Source organism: Castor canadensis, chromosome 8 (genome assembly GCF_047511655.1).
Source record: "Castor canadensis chromosome 8, mCasCan1.hap1v2, whole genome shotgun sequence".
NCBI lineage: Eukaryota > Metazoa > Chordata > Mammalia > Rodentia > Castoridae > Castor > Castor canadensis.
This window is the reverse complement of record NC_133393.1, coordinates 144,479,957-144,499,782: the sequence shown is the minus strand read 5'-3', so window position 1 is coordinate 144,499,782 and position 19,826 is coordinate 144,479,957. Positions and strand designations below refer to the sequence as shown.

At 42.9% G+C, this 19,826-nt stretch overlaps 1 protein-coding gene and 1 long non-coding RNA gene across 9 annotated transcripts in view; one reads left to right on the top strand and one right to left on the bottom strand.

The window, feature by feature from the left end:
- The window catches only part of Large1 (LARGE xylosyl- and glucuronyltransferase 1), a 502,729-nt gene that overhangs the window by 304,854 nt on the left and 178,049 nt on the right, over positions 1–19,826 (top strand). The gene's annotated exons all lie outside the window — the stretch shown is intronic.
- On the bottom strand, positions 2,120–9,989 carry LOC141425832 (uncharacterized). Its single transcript, XR_012450985.1, has 3 exons — positions 9,796–9,989; positions 6,147–6,219; positions 2,120–4,300 (listed from the first exon to the last, which is right to left on the bottom strand). It is a non-coding gene; the product is annotated as an uncharacterized lncRNA (long non-coding RNA).

Sequence of the window (19,826 nt, the reverse complement as noted above, 5' to 3'; positions counted from 1 at the left end):
TGCATCACTAGGGCAACATCAAGGATTTTATTTCTAGAAAAATTGGTGAAGAGGTTTTAACTATTTTCATATTAACTTTGATGTGAATCTGCCTTTTCTTACTACATTAGAGAGACTGTTTAACTTCTCAGAACTTCCTGTTATTTTTCTATAAAAGTGAAGGAGTGGTGATACATAGTAATTGCCAGAAAGGCTTTATTTTGGTGGTTAAGTCAGAAAATGGCTCAGCATTGCATATTATTTTATCAATGGTAGTTTACTTCCTTTACTTCTACATGTTTTTTTCCTCTCATTCTCAAACCTCAAATTTCTGAGTTAAGCTGCTTCTCTCCCTCCTTCCCTTTCTTCCTCTTCGCCTTCTTTTTGATTCCTTCCTTCTTTATTCTCCTACTTCCTTCACTCCTGCTGTGCTTCCTTCTCCCCTTCCTGCCTTCCATGCACATTCACTGTCTCATGTTCTTTCATTACCTTTTGAGCCCCTGGGACCACAGAAGGCCCTGGATACATAACAGTAAATACGACAAGCCCAGCCCTATCCTCATGTTGTTCATATTTCTTAAGAGATTTTTAGGTGTTGGGTCTTGGGAAGTCTCATTTGGCCTTCATAGAAATTTGTAAGCAGTTTTTCTGAAGTCAAAAATGATGAGTTCATAGCAGAACCTGGCTTGAAGCCAGCCTGATCACAAAGCCCATTAACCTAAACACAGGATTCCAGATCCATCTGGAATTGTATGAGTCTGAGGGATGTGACTTGAAAGGAATAGTTCAGGGCACAGTGGAATCATGTTAGGGACTAAGTGCTGCTGGTCTGAGGTGCTGGGGAGAAAAAGGGAGGGCCCCACAGGAAACATATGGACATCTCAGCTGTGACTGCATTTGGAGGGGCTGCATGTGTCCCATGCCTCTCCCTTCTCACTACAATAAAGTCCTCCAAGCCTTTTCTCTGATCTCAGCTTCCAGGTGAATTTTCTTTGATGGTCCCATTTAATCCTGCAATCTTGAGATCTCTTCCATCCTCTTCTCACCCTGCTTGCTGCTTCTTAATTTTGTTTTTCTTTTTTCTTTTTTTAGAGTTTTTGAGACAAAGTCTCACTATATAGCTCAGGATGGTCACAAACTTTCTACGCAGTTTCAAATTTCTGATCCTCTTGTTTCAGCCTCCTAAGCATTGGGATTATACATGTACACCACAAAGCTCAGTTTAATTTTTATTTCCCATGGCACTCATTGCCTTCTGTAATTACTTACCAAATGTGTAATTATTTACCAAGTGACTGCTCTGCCCTACCCTGACAGCACAGGCTTAGGCACCCAAAGTATGATGTGACTGACTATTCTTTGCCCTGCCCACTGGTATCTAAGTACCAGGTGGGAAGGAGCCATTGTGTTTTGCTCTTCATTTCTCCAAACACCTGGAACAGATTCCAGCACTCAATAAGTATTTGTTGAATGATGAACAGAAAAATCAGATGGTTCTACATGAAGTGAGTTCAGGGAATGAGGCAAGAGAGGTATGAATGGCCTTCCGTGTTTCAGTGTTGGGTGTGTCCAGGTCATTGAAAGATAGTTCAGAGCTCTGGGTATGGGCTCCTTAGCTCAGATTTTTCGGGTTTGGAAAGGATTCCTTTGGCTGAGTGTGAGGATGACCTGAAGGGTAAAGCAGGAGACCTGTGCAACAGTCCTCCCTTGCCTATGGTAGTTACTTTCCAAGACCTTCAGTAGTATGGTGGTCTTTCAGTTGAAACCATGGATAATCCTGCACCTACTATTTTTATACATACATATTTAAGACAAAGTCTAATTTATAAATTAGACATAGTAAAAGACGTCAGTAATAAAATAGAATTCTAACAATATATTATAACAAAATATATTAGTGAATCTGATTTTTATCTCTCCCCAAACATCTTATTTTGGTTTCACCTTTTCACTTGAAGGATGCACTTTTAAAACTTCTTTTTGAAACATTCCAGTTGTCAGCATCACTACTCTTTTCCTTTGGGGCCATTATTAAATAAAAGAAGGATTATTTGAACATAACCAGCATGACACTACAATAGTTGATCTGGTAAGTAGAACAGCAACTATGTGGTAACAGGTGGATAAGATATACATCATAGATACGCTGAACAAAGGAAAGATTCATGTCCTGGGTGGGATGGCACAAGTTCTTACCATGTTATTCAGAATAACATGGGGGTTAAACTTATATGCTGTTTATTTGGAGTATGTTTCTGTTTAATATTTCTGGGTCATGGTTAAGTGTGTTTAATTGAAACTACAAAAAAAGGGAACTTCTATATCTTGAAAGAGAACTTTGGTAGCAGTTGGAATCCAGTCCATGCAAGACATGGTAAGTAGTGGCCAAGGACAGGGTATTGTTCTTGAGGGTAGAGCAAAGAAAATGGATTAGAGGTGATCTGGGGAAGTAGGGTGAATAGCACTGGATGATGAATTTAGGTTGGGGCATGCAGAAATGGTATGGACAGATCTGGATCCTTCCAGAAATGTTTGGGCTGGCGGTGTTTCTTTTATGGAACTAAAATAGAACTTTTTAGGGTTAAACCAGATGTCCTTACTAGATTATCCCAATTTCCCTTTCTGGATTTCCTGGCATGCCCCAGTATAGAATCCAAGAGTGCCAGTTTTGGGTAAAGGGCCTGCCACTTCAGGACAGCTGGCTGGGTTTGATGTACCTAATAGAGGACTAACTGGATAGAATCATTAAGGACAAAATGTGGCTAAAGTGAACTTGTGTATTGGGATTAACGAGGGTGAGGCAGAACAGATGAATGCTAAGCAGAGCTCATTAGAAAGTACCCTGGGCACATTCCGATTGTTCCTGCAACTCTCTCCTGGCAAGCCAGGCCAAAAAGTGAGACTGCTTCTGCTTCGGAGTGCTACTGCACCCTGAGGCCTGTATGACCTGGACTTCTGGGGCCAAGCAGGGCCATATTGATCATCACCAGGATCCCTGACTTTGATGAGCCTCTCTCAATTACATGGCTTTCTTATGTGCACCAGGGGTCAGATTTATAATAAAGAATAGGAGAGTCATGCTTTTGGATGTGGACCTGTCTTTCTTTTCCTACTTTGTTCCTCCTCTCCCTTTCCCAATTCAAGTGTCTACTTCCAGGTGGGGCAAAGAAGCCGAGGCTTTCCTTGGGCTTGCTTGGAATCCCCAGCTATCTTTGTAGCCTATTCATACTGCTCAGATCTCTGAACCTCTATTTCTTAAGGACAAACTTGGAATTATAAATCCATAGGGCATTGATATGAGAGTGTGTTAGCTTTTCATCACTATTATGAAACACCTTAGAAAAGCCACTCATGAAGAAAAGAGGTTTATTTAGCTCACAGGTTTGGAATCAATGGGCATAGCACAGGCTCCAGAGCAAGGGCCACCCCTTGGCTGTGTCACCTCATGGAGTGTATAGCAGTGGTGGAAATGTGTTCAGGAACAAGTGACAAAATCTCAACCAGGAGCACGGAGAGCTGGAATGGGCCAGGCTCAGGCTTTATAACAGTCTTTCTAAAGAACTCACATAAGAACTACCCGTGATAACATAAGGACATCCCACTAGGCTGTCCCTCTTAAAGGTTCCACCACCTCCCATGAGTGCCTCCCTCAAGATCGAGGCTTTAATGACAATGCGGTCCTGGGAAACATTCAAACCACATGCACACCATAGCAGGAAACCTGAGGTGATTCATACCTCTGTCTTTGACTTAGAGTTAGTACCTGCCAGTGTTAACTGCTGCTGTCAATAATATTAGAGTGACTTTATTGCCATCACAGTGAAGCAGCCATTTACATTCTTAAAAGATTCAAGATGGTGGGCATTCTTGATAGCACAGGAAACAACAGTTGCCTTCCATGATCAAAGAAAGTTCCCAAAATGCCCTTCATCAAGGTGGCTAAAGGAGGTCTGGGAAAAGGTTTTTGTAGATACAGGAATTGAGGATTTTCTCCTCATTGGAAAGAGCTTTCCATGCATCTCAGGGGAGAGCACAGGTTATAGAGTGAGAGAGTCCTAAGAGGTGGTTAGATGCTCTGGTCATCAATGCTCTTATACTTCAGCTTCTCACTCTCAATGGGAATAGCATTTCAGGAACTAAATATGTAATTCACCTGGTGCTTTGCAGGTATTTGTTACATTATCTCCATTCTCTGATGTGGGGTTTTTCACATTTCACCATTTTTTAAATTGAGATATGACTTACAAAGGCAACTTGTCAGATGGTCTATTTCTCCTGGAAAATGTTTTGATAAATCCAACAATCAGTGGCCTCTTAGAATCTGGGAAAAAAAATGATGTTATTATTTTTATTTAAAAATTTCTTTAGGTTTTTTCTTTTATCTCTGAGTCGCAGAAAAGAGAAAGAGTGAGGGTAGGGCTGCAGACTAGAGATGAGGAACTGAATAATCAAAGAAAAGCATCCTAGGGTCTTATCAGACCACCCCATGGCTACCTTTTATTGTTTGACCACAGGATCTTGGCCCATCTGTACCTTTGCCACCTTTGTGTGCGAACTCTGTGTCTCACATGTTTGAATAGTTTCCATCTCCTGGTGGGCCCTCACATTGTGCAGACTGGCTACTTGTTTCCTGAAAGTAATTGTGTGCATAGTTTGTGGGCAAGAAGATTGAGGACCATTGAGCCGTGGACCAGAAAGTTTTTGGGTTTCCTAGAGATTTTCGAAAAAAAAAAAAAATAATGAAAAGCTCAACAGCATGAAATCCAGAACTCCAGAAAGCTGCTCTGCCCATTCAAGCAGTCAGTAAATATTTTTTGAGCACCTCCTAGATATAAAATGCAGAAGTTATGCTCTTTAATGCTCTGTCCATTAGGGACCCATGTGACTAACTCATCTCACTTTGAAGAAAAAATCTGTAAACTTTTATTAACATTATAGGGTTATGCAGCATTAATGTGAGTTTTTAAGCTGAATTACTTATCTATCAATCAACTCAAATCAGTTGTCTTGACATAAGGAGATTTTGAGTGTGAATATAGCTATTGTGGGTGCAGAGCTTATCCCCCATCCAAATATTCTAAGTCACCATGGGGGAAAGTGGGGAGAGGGAATATCTGGGACCTAATAAAAGCTCTGGACAAGAAATAAATATACAAATACATGGAGACAAGACCCAAATCTTTGTTGAATGAATTTATGTTGACAAAAACCAAGTCCACCTTTAGAATCATGTACACAGAAAGGAAGCCAATTTCCTTTTCTTGTTTGCTCTGCAAGTATCTTGGCCCAAGGGACCTCATGTGGAGGTTAGTTCTCCGCCTGCTGTACTTTAGCAACAAACCAAATTGGATTAGAAGGTGTGGAAAAGCTGATCAGTACCTAATGATCATTTACAGCTTTGTCCTCTGAACACTTATTCTGGGTTGCAGGGTGGGAGCTGACAGGTATTAGAAATACCTGTAGGATCTTTTCCAATTACAGAGGTCACTGCACAAAACACTTCCTTCCTCCCCACACCAATGGCCTGCATACTTGAGAGTCATTATTTTAGTATGGGATTTCTGCACCTTGGTGCCATTGACGTTTTGAATAGGACTATTTGTTGTGTGTGTGTGTGTTTTGTGCAGTGTGGGATGTTGAATAGTCTCCTTGGCTTCTACCTCCTAGGTGCCATAGCATCCTTTCCCAACCTCCACCAGCTGTGACAACCAGAATTATCTGTGCGAACTGACGAAAGCCTGGTACCTTTTTCTGTTGATAACTACTTCCTACTGACAAATATGTGTTAGGTCAGTCAGGAACATATGGTGGTAATTATGATGGCTTTATGTGACTAGTAATGACCAGTGCAAGAGAAAAGAAATGACATCAACCCTCTCCTACAGCTTGATCATCACTTTCTTACTTGGAAACCCACCATCCATAGGCCTTAGGTGACTTTCTGAATCAGCTTTGTACTATAACTTCTATTGTATGTGCTTCAGACTTTGCTCTGCCTTCTTGTTTGTATCAACACTAGCCTCAAAAGATGCTTAACTGAATCTTCTCTTCAACACAGAGTAGAACAGCAAGTTATGGATTTCTTTTTTCAGAAGAGAAGGAAATGTATTCATTCCCCTGTACCTAGAAAGATGTGCAATTCCAAAGGACTGTATGATTGAACTTACCAGACTCCAAAGCATTCACACCCACAAAAGGCCACAGAGTTGATTAGGACTTGCTAGAGTTTCTGATCTTCCCCTGAAATTATAAGCAAGACCAACTTGTTCCTCATCCACATATTCATGAAAAGAGAAAAATCAGTGCATGCCGTTCTGTGACTGTCACAAGGACACTATTTTCTGTGTCTTAAATGCATATACATTGATTATTAGGAGCATCTAATATTTGACAAGGATGGACATGGCATGTCAAGGAAGACAGATGTGCTGGTCTCTTCTCTACACAGCATGCTGTGCTTGTCCATCTGGAAGAAGCAGCAGGGAGAGCTGTGCGTGCAAAGCCCTTAAGCAGATGGGTAGAAGGTATTTCACAGGAGCATGGTCTCCCTCAGTAGGTCACTGTGCTTGCCTAGATGCCAAGGGAGATAGATACACACACACATACCTATCCCCATTAACAACCACCTCTGTTGGAAAAGAAAATTTGGTGGTGTGGGGGTGGGGGTTGGTTTGGGTTTAGGTTTTTTGTTTTGTTTTCTCATTTGCCTTTTTTTTTGGTTGGACTGGGGATGGAATTCAAGAATCCTTGCAAGTCAGGCTCTCTACCAGTGTACTTGAGCCATGCCTCCTAGTCTGTTTTGCTGTGGTTATTTTAGAGATGTGGTCTTGTGAACTATTTGCCTGGGCTGGCTTCGAACTGTGATCCTCCCATTCTCAGTCTCCCAAGTAACTAGGATTACAGGTGTGAGCCACAGGCACCCAGCTTCTCATTTGCCTTTTTTTGGTTTTTTTGGTGGAACTGGGATTTGAACTCAGAGCTTCAAGCTTGCAAAGCAGGTACTTGAAAAGCTGGTGCTCACCACTTGTGCCACACCTCTAGTCCCCATTTGTCTTTCGAAAACCAATAAAGCATGGTAATTTTGGCATCACTTCTTTACTTCCTAGATATCAAAAGAGTGAGAGAGAGAGAGAGAGTGAGAAGATGCCTCAAATCCAGCCTATCTTCCTCTTTTTGAACTTTATTTTCAAGCTGATACCGTACCAGAAGAGAAAAAAGGAGCAGCCCCTGAAGCACATGCCTTTTGTAAAGGAGGGGAAGAGGATTAGGTGTTAGTGATTTTGAAACAGTTTTAGATCTGCAGAAAAATGATAAAGATAATATAATGCGTTCCAGTGTACCTGGTACCTAGAGTCCCTTAATACTAATTTCTTATGTTGCTCTTTGTCATTTTCAGTGAACTACCCTTTAAAAGCTCTTATATGGTCCAGACAGTGACACATCCAGTCTTGATGTTCTATATGCATTAGCTCCTTCTATCCTGACACCAATTCTGATGCACAAATAGTCAAGTTCCCATTTTACAAGAAAGAAAAAACAATGCTTTCAGAGGTTAAATAATACTCAAGCCATCTCTCTAGTTGGTGTCAAAGGCAAGATTACAGCCTGTCTCTTCTTTTATCCACTGATCCTTTCCATTAAGTCAATACTGACTTTATAAGGATGAATATGATAGTCCATCGGCCTTCTGGGGCTTGCTATTCTAACTGAGAATTCAGAAGGACAGATGATAATAAAAGACTGGTAAGAGATAGGGGGACATGTACTAAGCATACCGAGTCAAATTAGAACTGCAGTGACCTCATGCACAACCTAAGAGGGCTCTATATATACCCTGGAGATTTATACACAAGAGAAGGGGACTCCTGGCCATTTCCAAGGGAGAAGACAGTGGACTAAAGTCATGAAGAACTGAAACAGCATTGCAAGGCATTTCCTGGGCTCAGAAGGATCTCTGTGTTCAGAACTTTTAGTACAAAGAAAAATTGGGGAGGTCAGAGGATGGTTGAGCAGTTGATGGAAGGTTGAAAAGCAGACAGGAGCCAAATCATAGAGGTGTTGTCCTACAAGGTTGGCTTCCCTGGGAAATGGTGAGAATCTGTTGATGGCCTTAAGGAAAAGAAGCACAAAGTCAAACCAATCAGTCCTTTGTACTGAAAGGTCATTTTGCTGCAATCGTTGAGGTCATGGGTTGGAGAGTACACTTGTGGGGGCATGGATTAGAGGGTGCAGAACCAAAAACAAGCCTGCAGTCAGAAGGCTGTGTCACTAATCCAAATAAGAGATGATAATTGCCTGAACTCAAGTGGAGTTTGGGTGCCACACAGAACCCTGTACGATATAAAGGCTAGACACAAGTGCCAAGATAAGATGTGGTACAAAAGAGAAAACATATGTAGATGGCCCTAGTTTCTCAGGCTAACAAGTTAGATGGGGAACTTGAGAAGACAAAACATATTCTAGATCATCCTGTGTTGTGGTTCCTAGTTCCAGCCTTGCCTGAAGCAGTTTCCTTATCTTAAGGTATATTTACTTTCTGTCACTGGCAACCTTAAGAAGCAGACTGGCTAATAGAACCATTCTAAATTAATGAAACATTCTCTTTGGACTTCTTTCCCCCTTGGCACCATCTGTTTTGCCTCTTAAAATCCAGGACTCTTCACTGATGCCGTCTTTACCCCAGTGCCTCGCACCGTGCCTGGCTTCTCCTAGACGTTTGTAAGCTTTGGTGCATGAATCAGTTTTCTTTAGCATTTTAGAGGATTATTCTGTATAGATGGAAAAATGTAGATTTAGTAGCCTGTTTATCCAATAATGTGACCTAATTTAAAATTTTGACCTAGCTGAATATCAACTTGATCCTCATTTTTGCAAATTGCTCTTCACTGAGAACTTAGCCGCTCCTCTTGGGAAGCAGGCCGTCTACTGGGACTGGCTGTCCTGGGCTTTCTTCCTTGTTTGGTCTAATTAACTGTGTCATCATTCAAGCAGATTAGGTGTGTGCCTTATGGGGAGATCAATTAAAAAATAAATCAGTGTTTGTCAAAGTAGAAAGGGATATGTCAGGAGATAAATTTTCTTTCCAGTCTTATATGGAAGTAGTTGGAAACAAAGGATGTTTTGCAGTGGCTCTGCTGGCATGTGCACAAGAAGAAAATTGGAACCAGGAGGGATTCTCAGAGATCATGCATTAGTTCAGTGCTTTTCATTGCAAAGGGAAAGAAACGTCTCCAAGGTGTTTGACTTGTGTAATGCAGTTGCAAAACAACTCAGATGGGTATCTGTTTTATCTTTACCAATGTTAGGCAAGCCACTCTACCTTTCTGACCCAAAGCTATCCACTCAGTAAATACTTAATGGATGACTGTGGAAGGAATGAATGTTCTGTAAAATAAGTAGATTTGATTGGGCAATCTCAATTCTCTTTCACTTCTCTGACTCTTACACTGTTTATACTGTTCGAAGCAAAGCCAGAACCATGCAAACTTGGGGGTCCCTGAAAGCTTCTTTCCCCCACACTCTGTATTTGATCTTGCATTTGTTTGCTGGTAGTCCTGCTGGTTCTGCCTTCAAGTGGTATCCTAATCTAAGCCTAGTAGCTGAAACATTAGTTACTGAATAAATAAAATTAAGCCTTCAATCTCTATAACTCTTTGAGTTCTACAATATTAACCCCCTTCTGCTCCTATAAAGTAGCAAATCATGGGTATCCTGCAGCCACCAAGTAGAGGTGAATCGCTGGCATCATCTCCAGGCACAATACACTGTTCGAGGCAGGCGCTGAGACACAGAATAAAGGAGGTGGTGACATCTCACCAAAAGCTGGTGTCCCATGGCTTCAGATCTCCAGGAGTGATGGTGCTCACTGAGAGTCTCAAGGCATTTAGCTTCCAGGTCCATGGCAGGTGCTAGTTGTACCTTAAAGATTGGTTTGGAAACGGTTACAATGGGAGGTGGGTTTTTATGAGCTCTTAATGCTTTTCATAGCAGCAAACAGTAGGTGCTCAACCTCAAATCTTTGTGTCCCTGACTTAGAACTTTAGAGAGACCCTGTTATCCCATGATGTGTTCTCTACTTTTTGTTTTGTTTGGTTTAATTTGGGGGAAGAAAATACGTTTTCTTGGTTGAACAGTAAGAAGAGAACTCTGGACAGGATAGGGTAGTAAGGATGGATTACCTCTGGGAATAGAAATGAAACTTCCTCTCCAGACACAAAACCAGAGTTTGTTGGGCCCTTTCAAGGATAGACTGCTTTGTCCTGGGCATCGTTAAGTCTCCCTCCCCTGGCCATCCGCTGGTGTGTGTGATGGATGCAGCAGTGTGTGGACATACCTACACAGAATGGAAAATGAAGCTCTCTCATATTTCTGATAGAGTTAACTAGTTGACATTTTGGACACATTCCTATGAGTGTAAGATTGGTTGTTTTTGTTTTGCTTTGTTTTATAAAATTGTGATAATATTATAATACTGTTTGTATAGTAACTTTTTTGTGCCTAACTACATACTACTACTATTTTCTCTTACTGTGTACTACGTTGTGTTCTATGCTTCCTCATATCCCATGACATGACTGTGTTAATATTTGCCTGTTCACACCTACTTTTTTAGATCTTGGGCTGTTTCCACCTGTTTTTTTTTTTTTTAATCTCAGTAGTGGGTTTGAAGGCAGGACCTCTCCCTTGCTAGGTAAGCATGCTACCTCTTAAGTCTCACCCCTAGCTATTTTTGCTTTAGTTTGTTTTTCAGATAGCATCTCACACTTTTGTCCGGGCAGACCTCAGACCGAGATCCACCTACCTCCACCTGTCCAGGAACTGACTATTTGTTGAGATGGAGTCTCACTAACTTCTTGCCCAGGCTAGCCTTGAACTGTGATCCTCCTATCTCCACCATACCCAGCTCTGTTTTTGGTATTCTAAAGTATAGTGACGCACCCTGTCTTTGGGACCCTGAAGTAGGATGGTGATGAGATTGCATATACACACAGGCATATGTAGATGCTATGAGCTCAACAGTAAGTGTCATGGGTGTGTGTGTACACACCCCAGCCTGGCTGAATGATCTTGGGAGATCCAGTTGACCTCTCCCTGCCACGTTTTCTTTACAGGAAAACTGAGCCCATTCATTCCCATCTCCAGCAGCCAGCCAGAATGAAATCCTCCACCTCTTTGTTCCCTCCCCTTCTCCCAAGCACAGTTGTCCTCAGGACTGGCTTCATGTTAGAATCATATGGGATGCTCTCGAAGACTGTTGATGCTCAGACTAACCACATACTAACCAAGTTCTGACCACTCAGATGGGCAGTGGACACCGGTATTTCTAAAAGATTTCACCATGAGGTTAATATGCAGCCAGGTTGAGCCTTGCTTGCCTGAGGTTACTGACCCATGGCTGCTCGTTCAAAAGAAAAGTTGTGTCTTGGTTGTTTTGCCATGGGAGTTGTGGGGCAGGAGAGCTTTTGGGAAAAGTGTTTGGAGACAGGATTAAAATCCTGGCACTTGTGCCTTCCCAGGGAAAAGTGCCAACCTGTTTATTTTGTGTCCAGAGCTCAAACAGTGATCAAAATCCAATCTGACATCATAAATACCAGAAAAGGTCAGGGCTGGGCTGGTCATAGGATCTAGCACACACAGCCGGGCCAGGGCTGGCACTTGCTCAAGTCCAAACTCTTAGCTGGCAAACAACACAGGGGGGAACTTGGCAAGGCCCAGCCACTTGGCACCCCAGCTACAGAATGGAGGTTCACATGGTTCTGTTGCTTTTGCCGAGGAGGAGAAATGCCATTTTCTCAGTGGTCTTTCTCCTTGACTCATTAGTGTAGTTGGCATGTGGTTATTTTTTAACTTTTCTGGAAATATTCTCAGAGAGAAGGGGAGTGGAGGGCGGGAGGTGTTAACATTTTCTGAGCTCCTGTTTTGTGCAGGCCTCTGCAGTGTTGCAGGGACAGGCCCTCTGGCATTCGACCTGCAGCTCATGGTGCACATGAGGGCCCCTGGGACACATGAGGCACTGACGGGTGCCTGAGGTCACATGGCCAGCCAGGGGCAGAGCTGGGAATTGTAACTCAGGTCTCTAGAAGTATGCATCCTAAGAGTTTGAGGAGTTTAATTAACTAATTTCTTAATAAGATGATCTAGATTGCTATAATCCAAAGGGAATCCCATGGTAAGCTATTTAAAGGAACTTCCTACATACATTTGTCAGGCTAGCCTTGGTAATAGAGCAAGATGTATTTGAACAGGTCATTTCCCCTTTGAATGCACATGGAACCCTACTGGCTCCTTTAATAAAAGATCATCCCAGTCCTCACAGTGGGTAATGAAATGAGTGTGAACTCAGACACCCGTGGGCAAGAGGGCTTATCTACCAGGCGTTTTATTAGAGACACTGACAGGATTCCATTTCTAGGACATGCTTCTTTTTTTAATCTGTGAAGTATATATGTAGAGCCATCAATAATTTTCTACACTTTTTGGACTATATTCCACAAAAAGAAGTACATTTTGCACACAATCCAAAAAATGGATGTGTGTATATGAGTATATACACATTTGTATCTACATGTACACACATACACATGTGTGCACACTGTATGTAGGTGTGCAACTGAAATACTTTCATGAAACAATACTTAACCTTACCATGTTCAATAAATTGTGTCCTTTTCTACTTTATTTGCTCGTCCAGACACCCTAAATTATTTTCACAACCCGCCTAAAAGTGTCAGAAGCCTTCATTTCCAAAACACTGCCTTGATTCCTTTGAATTCTGGGATAAGCGTTCTGAAGTTCGACAAAGCTGCCATAGTCAGACGGGAGAGCAGAAACTCATTTTCTAGAATGCATGTGCGGGATGAGACTGTGAGGAACTCCTTCTGGCTACAAGCTTCTGCTCTGGTTCCTCCACTTAGATGAGCTACTGTGGGCAGCAGTCACGCACAGTGGCTGGCACATAGGAGAGAGTGCCATATATCACATTTTCTGCATGTGCCAGGCAGGTGCTCTCTTCAGCACTACAGTCCTAGCATCTGTATAATGCTCAACATGGGATCAGTAAGTTAATAGGGAAGAAAACAAAATATGTGGATTTTGTTTTCCCTCTCTTTTAAAAAACAGTCCTACAGGGAAGATTGCACACTCTGCCTTATCACACAATTGTTTTGAAAACTAGCTTCAGTTCAGTTCTGGAATGTGCTTTGAACCCCTACTCAGTGCCAGGTAACATTGGACATGGAAGACAACGAGGCACAAGGAAGGGAAGGGATTTCTGCCTTTCAGGAGCTCCTATGTAAATGGAGATGGGGAAGGAAGGAGCAGAAAAGATCAAAAGTGATGTGGTCTTTGTTGCACAGGAAGTTTGCCAAAGTGGAGGCATGAAGAGGGAGAACAAGTTTTGCTCAGAGGGGATGCACTTAAGCTTGGCTTTGAGGTCTAGGTAGGAGTTTGTGCAGGTCCAAGTAGTAAGGAATTCCAGGAAGAAGTAGCACCTTGGAAAAGGAATGGTCTTCATGATATATTTAAGGCACAGTGATGTATGGGAGTGGTGGAAGCTCAGAGTTCATGGGAAGTACGTATGCAGGGGGCTAAGCCACCTTACAGGTACAGGACAGAAGTCTGAATCATAAGTTCTCCTCTTTCTCCCTGTGATAGGATTCATTGTGGCCCCCAAGGATATCCTCATCCTAATCCAGACCTCAGAATCTGTAGAAATTACCCTGTGTGGCAGGAGAGACACAAATGTGATTGAATGAAGGATCCTGAGATGGGAGAGTGTTATATGGTGAGCCCTAAATGTCCTAGAAGAGGGAGGTGGAGAGAGATTTTCCTACAGAGAGAGTAAGTGATGCTGGAGTGATGCTCTTTGAGCTGGAGGGAGGGGCCACATGCCAAGGAATGTGGGAGTTTGTGAGAGCTTGAAAGGAACAAGAAAACAGATTCTCCCCCAGAGCCTCCAAAGGAGTCAGTCCTGCCAACATTAGCCCAGTAAGACCAAAGTCACACTTCAGACCTCCAGAACTATAAGAGGATAAACTTGTGTTACCACAGCAATAAGAAACTAACACACTACTTTAAATGGCCTTTGGAATTCACTCCCTCACTTTTAGCCTTAGTTTCACCATGTATGAAAATGAGGGTAGATGAGAATAATTACACCTGAAGTAGCAACCTCATAGGGTAAACTCCCTTGCAGTAATGAGTCTGCAGATATACTTTAACACAGGCTTAGCTGCTACCTGGGACATAAGAATGCCAAGTTTATTTATCGAAGAAATGAATATGAGACAAGATAGGTAACAGTGACTTAGATTTTGATTTTATTGAAAATGCTTGTTGACTTGTCATTGTTTCTGCCTAAATGTACACACTCAATGGAAGACACCAGATCTGCCTGGCTTATCACTCTCCCTCGTGCACAGCACAGTGTTCAGCCCATTAAACCTTTTATAATTACTTGATAAATGATTAAATGCTTGCTCTGTTAATATTTGGAGATTCTAAATCATGACTAGTAGGAAAGGCTCTTTATAGGGAAGAAATTGCAGGTAGGGAGACCAGTGTGGCCAGCCATGGCAGTGAGAGATGGCTTTGCACATGTGGTTAAAATCTCATGCTGCATTTTTACACTCACGCCCTTCAATTCTCTTCCTGGAGCAAGAGAACAGCTGCCCACTGTCCTCAGATAGCCTCTCCCCCACCATGAATTTGTTCCTCTGCCTTCTCTTTCCAAACCAAGTCACCCAAATTATCTTGGTTTTCCCTGATCACAGTCAGCATAGTGATGCTGTGCAGATGTTGCACGCAGGTGGCCCAGAGGACAAATTTGGCTTGCACATGAGTTTTACATGACCCACACATCCCTTTTTATTTAATTTAAATTATGAAATGTGACAGTTTGAATCCAAGGGCTTATGTCCAGGCCCCCTACAAATCCACTAAAATGGCAGAAAAGGAACAAGAGAAGACATAAGTTTGCCAGAATAAAGATAATGAGAGGGATAATACAGCAGACAGGGAAGGCAGCAAACTTGGAACACCAAGACACAGAAGGCAGAGTAGGGATCACACCACAGAGCAGGGACCCCGGTCAGTCAACAATGCCGTACGTGGGCTGCTTGGCTTTGCAAACCCCACACAAGGCTCAGCAGTGAGAAGCTCGGGGATTCCCCCATGCCCAGCGGAGAAGGGGACAGGGTGAATCCCCACCCTACAAGAAGCTAGATCTGTAGTCTGTTCCCCCAGCCCCTGTGGCCAGGCACACATTGTGTACTACTGGAGGTTATTTTGGGTTACACCGCCACAACCTACATGGCTTGCAGTGTAGCTTCCCTGGCACAGATGGAGACGGGGCAGGCAGGGCAGGAGACTGACAGGAAGTACACCTCTTGGAGGGAGGACTTTGACCAGCCCCTGCCTCCACTCAGAAGTCAAAAGGCTCAAAGCCAGTTTTCTGTTTTCCACACAGAAAATTGTAAGATTTCTCTCTAGGGAACCAGCCCAACATTCTGACAGTGATGTTTGGGGTAGCCCAGCATCAGATCATATAAAGTTACTGCTCTCAGCTCCAAGCAGACCCCTCCACACACTGCTAAGAAGTGCTGGGATGGGCTTCTGCCAACATTTCACCATTCCCAGAAGTTCCTGGGAGCTCCTACAGATACAGGTGCTGGGGGTCTGTGGCTGGAGGGAAGAAGGGAGATGTGCCTACTTGTTTTGTTCAAAAACAAGCAGAGCTACCTCACCAGGTTCTGTAGTGGGTTCTATGTACAGAACATACACACACACACAAGTCCAGCTCCAGCATGGATGGTCCCTCCTCAAAGGCCTGGGACCCAGTTCAAGCTCTGAAGCTCTAATAATGCTGACTCCTCCTCTTTGTTGCCTAAGGCCTGGGAATGTCAATGGGCACTAGAGTTCCTATTGTGAGACCTTATCAACCCACATACCTGACCAGCAGCTCTTTTGTAAGCACCCACTGGGCAGAGCTCCTGATTTGTGCCTTGACCTTGAGTGATGGACCCAAGGAAAGAGCCCTACTTACTTCATCGTCCTCTAGTGAGGGCTGTTGGTCACAAAGCCCTCCCCCAACCTCAAAGCCACTTGCCCATATTCAGTGTCTCACTCACATGTATTATGACAAATCCATAGGAATAACTCTGAGATGAGAGTCAGACATCAGCTTAAACAGGTTGTAAAAGAAGCCAGTAAGAAATAGAGATAGGTAGAGCAGAGCCCAAAACTTGAAGACGCCTGAAGTTAACAACTTCAGAGAGCCAGAACAGCGAATGGAATCACAAAACATGAACAGGTTCCTACATTAAAAAAGGAAAACAAGGAATAGTTCAGAAAATTAAAAATATGAGAATTAGTGTTTTAAGAAATGATGAAAAGTCAGAAGTCAAGGTTGAGTGGTTCACCATGTAGGTTCATTCAAGTGTATTTAGGCTCATGAGAAATAAAGTCTGGACATTTTTTATACATTTAATTAAGATGCTGAAGCACAGGGTTCACTGCCTGATTTTGAACCCCCCGTAGGCCTCATAGCCCCTGAGACAGGGAGAGTATGGGAAGCAGCCTCTTTGTTGTGTTGCTAATTGAAAAAAAGAAAGTGTTCTGAGTAGAACTCACTGATGTGAATAGTCCCCAGTGGGGACTCATTCTGTCAGGGTTGGACAAGGCCACCTGGCAGCTGACGATGCTAATAAAATTGTCAGGCAGCTATTAGAATAACTTAGAATTATCCAGATCTTTATAGGTACCTAAAAAGGCCCAATAGCTCTTGTCTTTACTCATAAAATAGCATCTGTTAGCTCCTGGAAAATGGTACCGTTATTAACGGCCGGCCCTCAGTGCATCAGTCATCCTAGGTGCTCAGCAGTGCCCTGGGGTTTTGCTCTTCCTGAAGAGATTCCTACAGAAAGTGCTTATGCTTGACTCTTTCGCCTTCCTAAGTATGTTTACCTTTCCTATTTCTCACAGTGAAAGACCTTGAAAGCAAATGTTTGGATGCAACAAAGTTATTTTTTTTGTTTATTTGTTTTGGGGACAGGGCCTCACTATGTACCTCAGGCTGGCCTCAAACTCACCAGCCTCCTAAGTGCTAGGATTATAGGCATGTACCTCCATGTCTGCCACAGCAGACATGGAGCCTGCCCCTTGCTCTGTGGTAGCTCTTAAGGACACTGGTTAATCTGCTCAGTGGACATTTCCTGTGAGTTAGAACATTACCTAGCAGCAGCTTAAAGGCCAGTCATCCGTGATGCGGTCCTTGGCACTCATAGGAGATGAAAATATCGATGCTGTATGTCCAAGAGAGAACGATCTTAGGACCGAATTCTTCCTTTCATTGTGATAAATCAGTGCTGTCTTGATGTTATATCTTAGAAACATCGGAAGGACCTGTGAAGCCTAGAACTTAAACACGTGGGATGATGGTGATAATTTTAATCCATTTTCTGTTCCTAGAGCAACACAACAGAGGCTTGGTATGATGTTTATTTACCTTATGGCTCTGGTTGTCTGAGAAACAGGGACCACATCTGGCAAGAACCTTCTTGGAGACTCTCCACACAGTCCCAAGGCAGTATAGAATATCACACAGCAAGACAGCACACCCTAGCTCAGGTGTCTCCTCCCCTTCTTAAAAACCACAGCCCCATTGGGTTTGGGTCCCATTCTTATGACCTCATTTATCCTTAATCACCTCCCAAACTCTCACTTCCAAAGTCCATAGTCAGGTTAAGTTTATACCTCCACAATACTTCCTAATGGTGTATAAATTTCAACTTGAGTTTTGGTGTGGTCAATGATAGCAATGTTAATGATTTGCAAATGAGAACTAAGCTCCTTGTATTGTTCAACCCTGAGTTAATGGCAGTTAGTTTCCTTCAGCCTAGGATTTTATGTCTGTAGAGTGGGGACGAAAGCCTCTGCCTTAGAGTGTTGGTGTCTAGATCATTTGAGATGTCTATAAAATAAATAAATTGCCACTTGTGATAGAGTAGGGGTTCCCTGAATGATCCCTCATTTCCATCTTTTCAGGACTTGTACATCTATCGGTTTTCATGTTCTGTGCACAGACCCACTGAGAGCCTGTGGAGACAGAAACAAGATTAAATCAGACTCTGTTCCCTCAGAAGCTTACAGTCTAGTCCTTCATTTCTGCCTCCTAAAATTTTGCAAAGGTAGAAGAAGGTGGTAATCAGGAGATTACCAAACTCATGAATCTCAACATGCAAGGACACAAAAGCTTAGAGAAGTTAACACAGAAAGAGGGAGGGATTGTGTAAGGGATGTACCTGGTCCTCCTCAACCCTGCTTAGTTCACTCATTCATTTAGCAAATATCAATGAAGTACCCCCTATGTTCAGGCAGGAAAGTTGTGGGCCCCTGCTGCATCAATTATGCTAAAATAGCTTTCTGGATCATCCTGACACTCCTGAGGCTTCAAGCCCCTCCATACAACCCTTCCTTGCAGGCAGGTGACCTCTGTGGCATCCATCCTCCAGAAGGCATCTCACCTGGCAAGGCAACTGAGCAAGGCTTGTGCGAGCTTCTCACTTCCTCTTCCTGGTTTGAGGTCCTTTTGTGACTCCTTCCAGTGAAGCTGATGGGTTCTCCTGTGACTGGGCATTATCTCCCTTGAAGCTCAGAGAGGATAAGTAATTTTCCAAGGACACAGCCAGTAAAGATAGTCTTTGGTTCAATTTAGGTGTCCATTGGAGTCCGTCTGCTTCCTATTTTGCTGTTCTGCATCTTAGGACACAGTACCTTCTAGCAAATCTGAGAAATTCTGCCTATTCCAGCAAACCTGAGAAAGCCGCCATCCCTACCCTCATTTCACAGACTGAAAATGATACCAGCATCAGGAAAGCCATTGACCTACACTCACTTGGCTGCTGAGCTATGAACCTGTTGCCTACCCTTCTTGGCAATTAGTAACTTCTGCCCTGCTAGTTGCTATCTTCAGTGGGGATGCTTTTGTCTCATGTGTATTTCATTATCCACTCTCATTTTTGGCACTAGATTCATGACTGGTTACTCTTGCCTAGATGCTCAGTACATAAGAGGTATCTGAAATAAACTAGGAAGTTCACTTTAACTGGTGCATTTTGATGAACACATGTGCAGTGGGAAGGATAGGGAACAAAGGCATTGAGCTACCAAGACAAGAGGCCATCAGGATTACTTTATGGTGACAAGCCAGGGATTAGAAAGGGATCACCATTTCCTTTCCCCCAAACTGGACAAGATAACTCTCCCAACTCTTTGGAGAGTTCTTTTGGGGTAAGGCATTTGGTAGTAGGAAATAAATTGAGAAGAGGAAGAAGAAAGATCAGAGAAAAACTCTTACTCCATATTGGGGGAGTAGGGAAGGATACAGCCTGGCCTTGGTGGGTGTGAGATAAATGTTGTAGTTTCTCTGCCCTTAAAGATGGTAGTAGCAAGAGTAATTTCCTGTCTGGAATATTTTAAAGACTAGCTTGATGCTTGTAAAATGCTTAGAACAATGCCTGACACATAGCACAGTAGGTCCTCAGTAAATGCTAACTACTATTATCATTAATTTTGCAGACATGAAATCGGACCCTCTTTAACTCATAGTTCAGAGAAGAAGAACACAGGCATGTCCGTGTACTGTGTGTAGGGGTCTGTGGGTAGCACCATTTTCTCATATTTTTTTCTTTAATCTTTCCAACAGCCTGGGAGATCAATATTAATGTTCTGATCTTATAGAGCAGAAAATTTGGAGAACTCAGATTAAGTCTTTGTCCAAGGCCAGCAATGTATTGTCACCAACCTTGTTCTGCTCTTCTCTACTGGACCCCCACCTCCCACCACTGCAG